This window comes from Balaenoptera ricei, chromosome 17 (genome assembly GCF_028023285.1).
Source record: "Balaenoptera ricei isolate mBalRic1 chromosome 17, mBalRic1.hap2, whole genome shotgun sequence".
NCBI lineage: Eukaryota > Metazoa > Chordata > Mammalia > Artiodactyla > Balaenopteridae > Balaenoptera > Balaenoptera ricei.
The window spans coordinates 69,487,727-69,500,752 of NC_082655.1; the positions used below are offsets into that span (position 1 = coordinate 69,487,727).

The 13,026-nt window shown below is 39.9% G+C and overlaps 1 protein-coding gene across 1 annotated transcript in view; it reads left to right on the plus strand.

Moving 5' to 3' along the window:
- CPA6 (carboxypeptidase A6) overlaps nt 1-13,026 on the plus strand; it is a 268,189-nt gene that overhangs the window by 23,623 nt on the left and 231,540 nt on the right. The gene's annotated exons all lie outside the window — the stretch shown is intronic.

Below are 13,026 nucleotides of genomic sequence, written 5' to 3' on the forward strand. Positions count from 1 at the left end.
CCTTATCCAAAAGAAGAAGTTATGATTTTACCTGGCTGTGTTTTCTTTAGCCCAAATTAGCTTAAAAAAATCAAAGAAGAACACAGTTCTTAAAACCCTTGTATGAGTTTCCAGATAGATACATTATATTCTTACTTGTGCCAACCAGAATTGATTATGACTTAATATACTTTGCTGTGGGGAACTGGGTAGTTTTAAAAAGAAGTTAAATATTCTAGAAAATGGTGGACCCAGAGATTGAACCAAAGTAGGCTGACTTGGGAGACTGCATATGTCATTCTTCCAGAAAGCAAAAGAATGTAATGTTATCCGCACACACATACCCCCATCTCTTTTTGTCTTTAAGTGTTATTGATTCAGTCCCAAAGGTGTTTACTCCCCAGAGCCTGCTTCTGCTAAAGGATGCCAACTAGGCTGAAATCAAGGTGTCAGCAGGGCTGCATCCCCTCGGAAGGCTCTAGGGGAGAATCCATCCCTTCCTTCTTCCAGCTTCTGGCGATGCTGATTTGTGACCTCCTCACTCCAAACTCCTCCTCTATGGTGACATTGCCTTCTCTTCTGTATGTGTCCAATCTCCTGCCTCTCCCTTATAAAGACACTTGTGATTGCCGCTAGGGCCCACCCAGATAATCCAGGGTAAGCTCATATCTCCAGATCCTTAATTTAATCACATCTGCAATGTCCTTTTTTGTCATAAAAGGTAATATTCACAGATTGCAGGGATTGGGACGTGGATATCTTTGGGGGGGGGCCGTTATTCATCCTATCACAATGATTATTAATATTTTGTTTATTTCAAATACTACATAATTAAATTTTAAAGTTATAAAGCATCAAGAATATATTAGAAGAATATACAGCATATGGCTAAGAATGGTTATCTCTTAGGAGGGGAAGAGTGGGGAATTTTCACTTTCAATATTCTTTTGAAGCGTTTTACTCTTTTACAAAGAGGCATGTGATTGATATGTTTGTGTTTAGGGATAAAACCGTAAGAATTAAAGAGGAAAAAAGATACTTCCAGCAATATTAAAGCAGGCAAACGATGCCCCACTTGGGTATCTTAACTCTGTATTTTATAGCACTTATTTCCAGCTCTCCCTTCCCCCACCCCCTGTGCAGCTGTTCTCCTTTCCCTCATCTATGCAATTTGGATTGAAAACACACTTCAGGCAATTACATCCAAACTCGGATTTACTTGGCTTCAAAGTCCCTGCGGTTCCCTCTGCTGCAGGCCGGCTATTTTTCCTAATTTCTTCCTTCAAAGACCAAGGAAAGATGTTCCCAGAAGGAAGGGGACAAGGAGAAGAACTGAAAAAAAATAGAGAATATTTCTTTCTTGACCTGCGCTCCGAGATCTTTTGGTTCTGGGTTTTTTCTCCTGCACAAGGGCTGTAGTGTCCCACTTGATAGGGACAGATCCACTCCTCGTTCGTGTCCAAATCCCCACCATTTGTAGAAGGGTTTTGGGTTTTTTTGTTTTGTTTTTGTTTTGCTATGCTGCTATGTATTATTCATTCACTTTCTCAATCTGTATTTTTGGAGCTGTTGATAGCTTTCACATCTCGTAAATGGCTGGCTGAGAATACAGTTATGAATAAGAGAAAGGCCATGCTCTAAAGACTTGTAGGGTCAACTTTTCCACTTCTCCCTCAATCTTTGCCAAGGTCCAGTGTCACTGGCTCAAAATGCATACAGTTGACTGGTGGCTAATAATTTCTTCCATCTCTCTTTTCTAACATTTGGTTTCTTTACAAGTGCCTCAGAAAGTCTGAAGAGTCCATATGTCTGATAACCAAACTGACCATTTTGAATAAGACAGTGTTGTTTCTCTCTAAAGGAGATTCATTATTTTAAAGAGCCAATTTGGAAATCCAGAACTTTTCTACAAATGTATTAATTAGAATCACTCTTATGTCTATTTGGCCATACTAATAAAGGCATTTGCAGCTTCATGTGACACAGGACATTTTTCATTGTTTTGGCGAAATAACCAACTGTCTTAACATGTATATGTAATCAGGCATTTAATTAAATCAACTTGGTTTATCACTAGGTGCATTTATTATACTGTCTAACAAGAGGTAAACACAGCTGGTATGGGCATGTGGTTGGAATACTCTGGACAAAGGAGGTGGGAAATCTGTTCAAAGCTGCCACTAATGTCTTCCTTTTATTCAATTTAAACATTGCAGAGAGGGGCTAGTTTTATTGACAATAAAGGCGGAAGCAGAGTAGATGTTTTTAAAAGAAAGGAGGAAATCATCTAGGTAGATGAATCATAGAAAAAACATACAGCCAAGCTTCTCAAACTTAATGTGCATAGAAATCACCTGGGGATTTTGTGAAAATGCAGATTCTGATTTAGTGGGGCTGGAGCCTGAGATTCTGCGTTTCTAACAAGCCCCCAGATGAGGCTGTTACTGCCGAGGCTGGTCTTCCGGACAAGCAACCCCAGCAAGAGTCAGTCAGCTTACCCAAGGCCACTGCTTCTGTGAAATCGAGAAAACAGTCCACAGCTTGGCCACGAGACGGCTGAAGTCTCATGCTTTTTTCCTGTTCGGTGCCAAACATTAGAATCCTTTTTGGAGACTTAAAGAGGCTCTAATCCAGGGGTGCCTTTCTATATTGTAAGCCTACAATAGCTCCTTTCAGTTGCTTGGTTTAGTCTGGACTTTAAAAGTATATGTATTTTTAAATTACCAAATGATACTATAAACTCAGCAGAAATAGGATCCCAGCGGTGCTGGATGCATATTAAGTATTCAACAAATGTGTCTCTAATTGAATATTATGACTGCTCTGTTTCTACAAAGAATTTCCCATAAGCCCAGTCTGTGAGCTGCTGATTTTGCCAATAAAACAACCGACGGAGCTTAGGAAGGCACTTAATCCTAAATTTTACATGGTAACTGGGGGAGCTCCCAAGATGGTAGAGTAGAAAGGCTCTGAGCTCACCTCCTGTCCCGGGCACACCGGAATTACAACTGTGTCCGGAGCAACTCTTGAGGAAAGAGGTGGGAAACTACCAGAAGACACCTCCTACAACTAAAGCTATAAAGAAGGAACCTCAAGAAGAGGGTATTATGCTCAGTAAAATAAGTCAGAGAAAGACAAATACTGTGTGTTATCACTTACATGTGGAATCTAAAAAGTAGAAGTAGTGTATATAACATAAAAGAAACAGACTCATAGAGAAAAAACGAGTGGTTACCAGTGGGAAGAGGAAGGGGGGAGGGGCAACGTGGGGATTAAGAGGTACAAACTACTATGCATAAAATTAAAAAAGCTTCAAGGATGTATTGTACAGCACAGGGAATATAGTCAATATTTCACAATAACTATAAGTGGAGTATAATCTATAAAAATTTGGAATCACTATGTTGTCCACCTGAAACTAATATAATATTGTAAATCAACCATTACTCAATTAAAAAAACAAAAAAATGTCCACATACTCTCTTCCCACTCCGTAAGTAAAGGATAATTTTAATACTGGAAAAAAGTGAACTGGGGATTGATGGCAGATTTTAGGTTAAGACTCTGTATTGGAATAATAAGAGATACCCTAAGATCTTTGGGGATTTGTCACTACCTGAACACACCTTTTTTTTTTTTTTTCTCCATCCTCACTATCAGGATTTTGCTCTCACTTTCCCTTCTGTTTTTGTGTGGCTGACATTTAAAAATCAGAGCACCTGAATTTCATCTTACTCCCTGTGCTGAGAGAGAGGAGCAGAAAGTAAATAGAATTGAATGCAGCTATTAACCAGAAATACAAACAGAAGTCAATTTAATATAGAAAGCTAAAGTAGCTTTCCACTAGCTAGTATACTGTAAAATCAATCTTCTCTTCAAATTAAAAACTGGATGAAACCATTTGGAGACTGGGAAGCACTTCAGAAATCCTCATTGTGTCAAATGCCTATGATGGAAACTGCAATTATCAATCTGGGTGACCACACCTCTGTCAAGACACAGGACATTTCCATCCCCCCCAAAACATTCTACCCGCTCCTTCCAGACCATCCTTCCCCTGCCCACTTCCTCCTGGCTCTCAGGAAAACATTGCTCTGATTTCTTTCAACAGAGATTAATTTTGCCTATTCTAGAACTCCATATAAATCAGACTGTGCAGGATATATTCTTTTGTAGCTGGCTTTTTTCAGCATCATGTCTTTGAGGCTCGTTTGTGTTGTTGCATGTATCAGTAATTCATTCCTCTTTATTGCTGGGTAACTTCTGTTGTATGATTATAACTCCATTTTTTATCCCCTCCCCGGTTGAAGGACATTTGGGTCATTTCTAGTTTTTGGCTGTTACGAACAAAGCTGATATGGATGGTCTTATTTAGCTCTTACTGTGCACATTTTCATTTCTCTTGAGTAAATACAGGCAGACTTCATTTTATTGCACTCAGCTCTATTATGCTTCGCAGGCACTGGGTTCTTTACACATAGAAGGTGTGTGGCAGCACTGTGCTGAGCAAGTCTGTGGGCACCATTTTCCCAATAGCATCTGCTCACTTCATGTCTCTGTGTCACATTTTCGAAATTATTGCAACATTTCAAGCTTTTTCATTATTATTATATTTGCTATCGTGCTCTGTGATCAGTGATCTTTGATGTTACTGTTGGAAAAAGATTATGACTTACTGAAGGCTCAGATGATGATTAGCATTTTTTAGCAATAAAGTATTTTAAAACTATAAATCAATCAATCAATCAATCTGGGTGACTCAGAAACAATGGATGAACTATTCCGAGGCTGCCTATGAACTTCCCAGGGCACTTACTGTCTACTTCTTGTTACCCAGAATGTGTGCGTTAGGTTCCACCAAGCTTAATTGCTAGAGCAGGGAAAGGCTTTTTCGCTCCTCTTTTTTGAAAAGCAGAACCATGAGAAGTAAATGACGGGTAAGGGTCCCCCATAAAAATTTGAAATGAGGAAATGACATGGCTAAGAATCAGCTGAAGACAAGCTACCTAATCAGCTTCTCTATTCAGGCTTTACTCATTTACCAAGACAAAACTTCAGGTAACTATATTTTGTCTGTTAAAATGACCAGCATGGCTGGTGAAATAGGAGTTGTCCCTCGAGCAGGAGCTAGTCTCTAAAATGAGTCTACTTTTGGGGGGAGAAGGCTTTCCGAGTTCCTAAATTCTCCACTTCAGTGGCCACACGCGTGGGCCCTCTCTCTGGCCTTCTAGAAGGAACTTGCGTAGCCCTCATGAGGGTTCATGCTCCTGGTTTAAGTTTCCCTAAACAGCTCTCAGTGGGTCTTTATCCTGCTGCTTGTGTGAGAGAGAATGTCCTACCCTGTGGCGGATCCACAGACAATTGCAATGTGTTCTGTGTGTCTCTGTGCTTCGTGTAGCGTGGGAGGCCGTGTTGATTCACGTGCTTGGCTGATTGCTGTCCCTGACACGGTTCCTCCTGCCGCTGCCCTGACAGAGCTGGCTGTCCACTGAGGGTGTGAATGTGTGTCCGCACACTGGACCGATGGCTCTCCTGACGCTGCCGGGCCCTTCGGGACATGAGGTTGCAGCCTCAGTCGTCCAGCTGCACTGTTTCTCTCTAGCTAAGTTGTACCAAGGCCTGGGTAAGGGCGCTCTGCCCCCGCTGTGTCCCTGCCTTGGCCCTGGGCTGACCCTGTCCCCTGCAGCTGAGGCAGCTCCACGCAGGTTGAGCTGGGATTCACTTCCATTCCAGCAACTCCAGGTAGTAGCCCAAGTGTGCATGTCAGTGGGGGTTGCGGCACACTCACCAAGCCAGATGAACTGGGTGTGGGATGCAGAGGTAGGGGAAAGGGAGGGGGAGAAAGCGAGCGAGATCCTTCCTCTTATGAGATCTGGGATCCATCGCAATGCAGGTCAGCTTGGACTCCAAACTATTACACGGCGTGGTGAATCTGTCCACCACTGTTTCTCCTTGGGGAAACCGTGCCCCCGAGGTGTTGACTGCGGTACTGCCACACTGTCTTTCATTCAGCTGCCACTTCCCACGGGCTGTTCAAGACTCACTGCTGACTGGCTCATCAGACACCCTCTCCCTTTCCCCTGAATCTCTCCCACAGCACCTGACATCCCTCTTTGAGAAATGGCAAATCTGTGGTTTCGCCTATCTTTCAGATGTCTGTGGATTCACCTGTCTTTCAGACAAGTGTGCACACACACGCGTGCCCATGAGCATTTGCACACACACACTACTGTTGGAGACAGAGTTTGGATCCCCCTGCTGCAAACCTGGAGCCTTCTTAGGCTTGTGTCAATGAGCTGATGCAAATAGATACTGAGGAGGAGAGATGGTACCCAGTTCCACAAATTGGATTAATCTGAGTGTGATCACCAGCCCAAGCACAGCACCTGCTCCTGTATCCTGGGGCCCTGGAAATGAGTGCTGGTACTTATAATAAGTTTGTTTCAAATTCTTCATAGAGGCCCTGATGAATCTGATATTTTCTGTATTATTTATCATAGATAGTCTGGGTTTTCTAACAAATTAGCATTTGAATTGTGTATTGTTTAAGGGTTTATTGTTTGCACGTAACAGAAGCCAATTTGAGCTACTTTAGACCAAAATGGGAAATTTGTTGCAAGGATTCAGGCAAGGCTCTGGGGACTTTGAGGCATGTTCATGGACCATTCTTTAAGAGCTTTGCGTTCATTTGATCTTTCTTTGCAGTCTCTGTGTATCACAGTTGAAATCCTAAATTCTAGGCAGAAAGAATTTGGTGTCTGTTTGGCCATGTTCCAGCCAGCCAAGGTCAGGCATATAGATTCAAGTAATTCAAACCAAATGCCTGGGGCCCAGCCCTATAGATAGATAAGGTGCAGGGATGGGGCTGTCTGTGGACCAGCCTCCAAAAAGAATCCATGTTAGGGAGCACTCATTCATCATTTTTATAGTATTAAGAAAAGAGTAATGATCAATGCCTACATGTCTTTAACTTATGGTTCATATGAGACTATTTAAAATGTTTTTCGGAAAGGAAAGGAACCTTTAAAATAAACCCAGTGGTTCTGAACTTGGGTTTCCTGGACCCATAAGCATACAGACAGGGCTTCTGGATGTTCAACTGCTCCAGTATTTCCTAAAGGCCTTCGTTTATTTACCATGGTAAAGCTGCACAAGGTCATTAGGACCTTGAGCTTCTTTGGTTTTTGGCAAAAATGGTATTAGCATCATGTGGTAATGCTCCTTGTGTCCTCATGATGAGAAATATTATATAAAATATTCTTTTACTAAACAATGGAGAAATTATTTAATAACTCAGTAGAGTAGCAGTTGTACTAATAATAGTGAACACTTATGCAGGGTTTACTGTGTGCCTGAATTCTCCAGTGCACGGCAGACATGATCTTTCCGAACCTGGGGTTCGTGAAAGAGGGAGGAAAGAGAGGTCTGTAAGTGCCGAAGAAGATTGGGAGCCACCGAGTTAGGTCTTCAGTTGCAGTTCAGCGTCTGCTGTAATTCTGATGCACAAGTCAAAACATTCTGCTCTTAACAGGGAGCTACAGTTCTTCCCAGGAAAAGCTCCATAAGTGAAACTTCTCTTGCTCACCGCCCCTGAATTTGGTTCTAGCCACAGTTTCACACATTCCTAAGTTGAAGTTTTGATCTGTTTAAACCCTTCAGTGCTTTTGCATTTCTCTTGCTATGTGTAAGGCCTCTGAGGTTAGATGCAGTTTAGCAAAAGAAAATAATCACTAGACTATAAACACTTCCATGAAACCATCGGGTAGGGCTGTTGCACCCTGCACCCTTTGTTCTTTTTTTTTTTTTTTAAACATCTTTATTGGAGTACAGTTGCCCCACAATGGTGTGTTAGTTTCTGCTTTATAACAAAGTGAATCAGTTATACATATACATATGTTCCCATATCTCTTCCCTCTTGCATCTCCCTCCCTTCCACCCTCCCTATCCTACCCCTCTAGGTGATCACAAAGCACCAAGCTGATCTCCCTGTGCTATGCGGCTGCTTCCCACTAGCTATCTATTTTACATTTGGTAGTGTATATATGTACATGCCACTCTCTCACTTTGTCACAGCTTACCCTTCCCCCTCCCCATATCCTCAAGTCCATTCTCTAGTAGGTCTGTGTCTTTATTCCCGTCTTGCCACTAGGTTCTTCATGACCCTTTTTTTTTTTCCCCTTAGATTCCATATATATGTGTTAGCATACTGTATTTGTTTTTCTCTTTCTGACTTACTTCACTCTGTATGACAGACCCTAACTCCATCCACCTCACTACAAATAACTCCATTTCGTTTCTTTTTATGGCTGAGTAATATTCCATTGTATATATGTGCCACATCTTCTTTATCCATTCATCTGATGATGGACACTTAGGTTGCTTTCATGTCCTGGCTACTGTAAATAGAGCTGCAATGAACATTTTGGTACATGACTCTTTTTGAATTATGGTTTTCTCAGGGTATATGCCCAGTAGTGGGATTGCTGGGTCGTATGGTAGTTCTATTTTTAGTTTTTTAAGGAACCTCCATACTGTTCTCCATAGTGGCTGCACCCTTTGTTCTTTAAAGAATGTGAAATATGTTCTCTGATCTGCCACCGTTTCACAGTCATGGCGTGTCTATCCCTTCAAAATTAAGTAGCTGTCTAATAATAATTCAGATTTAAAATATTACCTGTTAGATATTGAACCAGATACTTTGTCAAGCGTACTCTTCACAACACTCTGAGAAATGAATATTATTATTTCATTTTACAGATGGGGTAACTGAGGCCCAGCAAAGTAAATACTTGGTACATAAGTAGCATCCTCAGAAGGGAAGCTATTAAATTCCAGGAGCAGGGACTGTGTCCCTGAGTTTCATGTTTTATTCCCTAGCACCAAATGGGCCCACGAGGAATATATATAAATGAGGAATAAATGAATGACTCTGTCTAATTCAAAGTCTATACGCTCTCCACTATACCATGTTTCCTCTGATATTACCCTGGGATATGTTCTGTGCCTCAGTGAAAAAATAACTGTTTCCATAGGCACTAATTAATATGTGTACAATATTCTATTGTCATAGAACATATGTATATTCCCAGCCATTGGCTTGCTTTATGTGTTCCTGGCATAAAGGTTAGTTGGAGAATACGGAAATAAGTCATCACAAATCTATGATTAGTGGGGAGGGGTGGTCAGAATTTTACATTTGAATACTAGTATCTTTTTACTGGATCCACCAAAATTCACCTGCCTATTCTGGAATGTTTTTCTTCCCAGATAATGATATATAAAATGCGACTCCCTTGAAGTCAAATTATTTTACATTTTCTTTTGTCAGTACATTTAGTTGTTGATGTTTCATAGCATAAAAGTATATTTACTGTAAACCCCATCATAAATCACTAGAAGGAAATGTGAAGGCAGAAGACCCAGGCTATAAAAATCGTCCTTAGGGCAAAATTGCTCCACTTTACCCATACATTTGTTGATGATACCACAATGTTTTAAACTTGGAATTGTAGATCTAATGATTCCTTTGTCTCTGAAAAAATACCAAAAGAATTACAACATCTGTTGACTTGCAGATCTTTTGCTCACCTAAGAACTGAGGAAGACTTTAATTGTCCAGGGGGAAATGCCACCCAATGATTGCTGGAGAAGATGGTTATACTCATTGAGAACAGTAGTTTCTATTAGCTTAGCAAATACAGCTTGAGGTTAGTTACCAGAAATAGTGTCTTTTCTTTCAGCGTCTATAAACTCTCTGGTATTTATAAAACTAAAAGAATGTGTGCTCTTCAACCTTGTAACCAAGATTATTCAGTGAGCCTCTTTCAGTCAATATATAAACATCTGGCTCCAGAGACCAGCAAAGACATCACAGCTTCAGGTCTGTAAATAGTGCCTCTCTATTAGAGCTACTCTATTAGCGTGTTTAAAATGAACTTAAAAAACTGTCTGGAGAAACACATAAGAAAAACCCTGGTTTGGTAAGCCTCATGGTTGTATTAGCCAAAATAAAATCTTTATACCAGAGAGAGAGAAACGCCTTCTGAGTTGTGAATCTTCTTATGATTCTCATGAATATTACGTACCTGCTCCTCCAAAATGGAAATAGACACAAAATTTTACATACAATTTTTGAGGACTCTCTAATCTCTGAAGCTCATCCATCTCAGTTAATATGAAGATGGCTTCAATTTTTAGGCACAAGTCTGCTTGGACTTAAAACTTGTTAGTTAGTGAATTAATTACCTTGTCTGTTTTTCTACTTAACCCCTTTTTCATTGCCTTTGTATGGCTACAAGTGCCCGGAAGCCATAATGATCTAGCATTTGGGAAAAGTTACTCCAACAATGTCACGGTTGCTACCATGCCATTCTTCCAGGTCTTTCTCTCTTTACTGTCAACTGTATAGTAGCTTGCATTGCTTACCTTCTGTGGAGTGGCCTGCCATAAGCGTCTGGTCTTTCAAATGTATGGTTTCCTCTGGAAACTTCTTTGAAGCCATAGTCAGGAAAGAAAAAGGAACCGGACCTGGAATGTAGTAATAGAACTTCTAGGCACCATTCTTGCCCTTTCTAACTAATTCCATCATGATATCATTTAGCTACACAGTCTGTGTATCAGCGTCTTTGCTTTCCTAGATAGTATCAGTTATCATGTTCACCTTGTGTGACACAAAGAACTTACAAAATATAAGCCTGTCTCAAGGATCTTACAGGTTTTAGTGAGGAGATCTATACCTGAAACAGGGAGTAAAACAAGAAAACAGTGAATTAGTCAGTATTGACACAGAATAAGGAAACATTGATATGTGCTAGTTGATTCTAACAGCAAGTATAAAAGTAGATCATTATAAACTTAATGAGTATTTCTCAGAGTGTATTCTCAAACTTATTTAGTCATAAATCCTACTTTATAATACCAGTTAATATCCTAAGAGCACACTTGGGAACCCTGAGCTAGAATTATCACGAAAAACTGTCCTGAGGGAGAAAGACCTTGAGAAGTAGGTACATATAAATTAAGTATGGTCCAGAATAATCTGCACCAGAATCACCAGAGGTTATTTTTTTAAATACTTATTACATCTGTCCTATGAAATTGTAATTTCTGGTGTGGAGGGTCTTTTTTTTATGTACAATCAAGCATGGGCATGCATAATGAAGAGGGAAGGCATTCATTACTATCTAGTTAAATAATATTAAATAATAAAATACTTTGGGCTCTTTGAGAACTTGTAAGATTTTCCATTTAGTGACTTCAACCAGGCTATCATTTGCTGAACCTAATTGAATGAACAGCTGATATTTCTGAAACTGTCATTTAAGACTCCATCTTAGTATATGGTTTCAAACATTCATTTACTTCCTACCAAAAAGCCATGGTTCAAATAATGTTCTTTCATGTTCATGTGAGTTACACACACATACATAATTTATTTTGATTTTTATTGAAACTTATGTGAAGTGTTGACAGTTTTATATGTCAGACTTCATAGAAGTGAAACAGGGGAAGGAAAGAATTATACAGTAAAATGAGTTTCATGTATGTTTTTTTCCATGACTGCAAGAACCTTGGTAGAATTTGAGGGCCAGCTAACTCTAATGTCCAAGAGGGCTCCTAATGAAAAATTCCTATTTTTCCTCAGTAAATACCATATTTTTAAAAGTAATCTAAATCCTTCTTCTGGTTATTAAAAAGGAGACTGAGTGATTTTTTTTCCCCTCAAGAGGGGAAAGGGAAGGGAATTTACTTTCACTGAGGCTCTACTAAGGGTCTGGTCCTTTATGTCATTTATCTCATTCAAAACACAAAATAATAAGGGAGGTAGTTTGTCTTTAAGTCATTTCATAGATTAAGGAACTAAAGATGAAAAGTTGAATGGCTTGCTTAAGGTCTTATGACTATTAAGTGGCAAAGCCGGAACTTTTTTTTTAATTAATTAATTAATTTATTTATTTATTTATGGCTGTGTTGGGTCTTCGTTTCTGTGTGAGGGCTTTCTCTAGTTGCAGCAAGTGGGGGCCATTCTTCATCGCGGTGCGCGGGCCTCTCACTATCGCGGCCTCTCTTGTTGCGGAGCATGGGCTCCAGACACGCAGGCTCAGTAGTTGTGGCTCACGGACCTAGTTGCTCCACAGCATGTGGGATCTTCCCAAACCAGGGCTCGAACCTGTGTCCCCTGCATTGGCAGGCAGATTCTCAACCACTGCGCCACCAGGGAAGCCCCAAAGCCAGAACTTTAACGCTCCTCTTGTGCCTTGTTTTCCTCATGAGAAAACACTGCCTCTGACAGTAGCAAAAATCTCTAGACACCCAATCTCTCTGAGACTGTTTTCTGTTTTACAATGGGAGTAATATCTATCTCATAGAATTGTGTGGGTTTCATTAACAGGTTTTTTGAGGTATAATTTACATTCAGTAAAATCACTCAAGTATACAATTTAGTGAGCTTAGTAAATGTCATTAGTTGGAAAACTGCCACCAGAATCTAGTTTTAGAAAAATTTAGAAAATTTTTAGAAAATCCATCACCCCATAAAGTACCATAGGACCTCTTTTTTTTTTTTTTGTCAATCCCTAGCCCTACCCTTGGTCCTAGAAACCTCTTGTATGCTTTCTGTAATAATAGTTTTGCCTTTTCCAGAATATCATATAACTGGAAATACATAGTATGTAGTCTTTTTTTTTTTTTTTTTTTTTTTAACTTCTGCTCTGTGAAAGACACTGTTATAGGATTGAAAAGATAAGCCACAGACTGGGAGAATACTCTTGCAAAATATACCTAATGAAAGGCTGTTATCCAAAATACACAAAGAACTCTTAAAATTCAACAATAAGAAAACAAATAATCCAATTACAAAATAGGAAAAGATCTGAACAGACATCGCAGCAAAGAAGATATACAGATGGTAAATAAGCATATGAAAAGATGCTCAACATCATGTGTCATTAGGAAATTGCAAATTAAAACAATGAGATACCATTACACATCTATTAGAATGGCTAAAATCCAAAACATTGACATCACCAAATGTTGGCAAGGATGTGG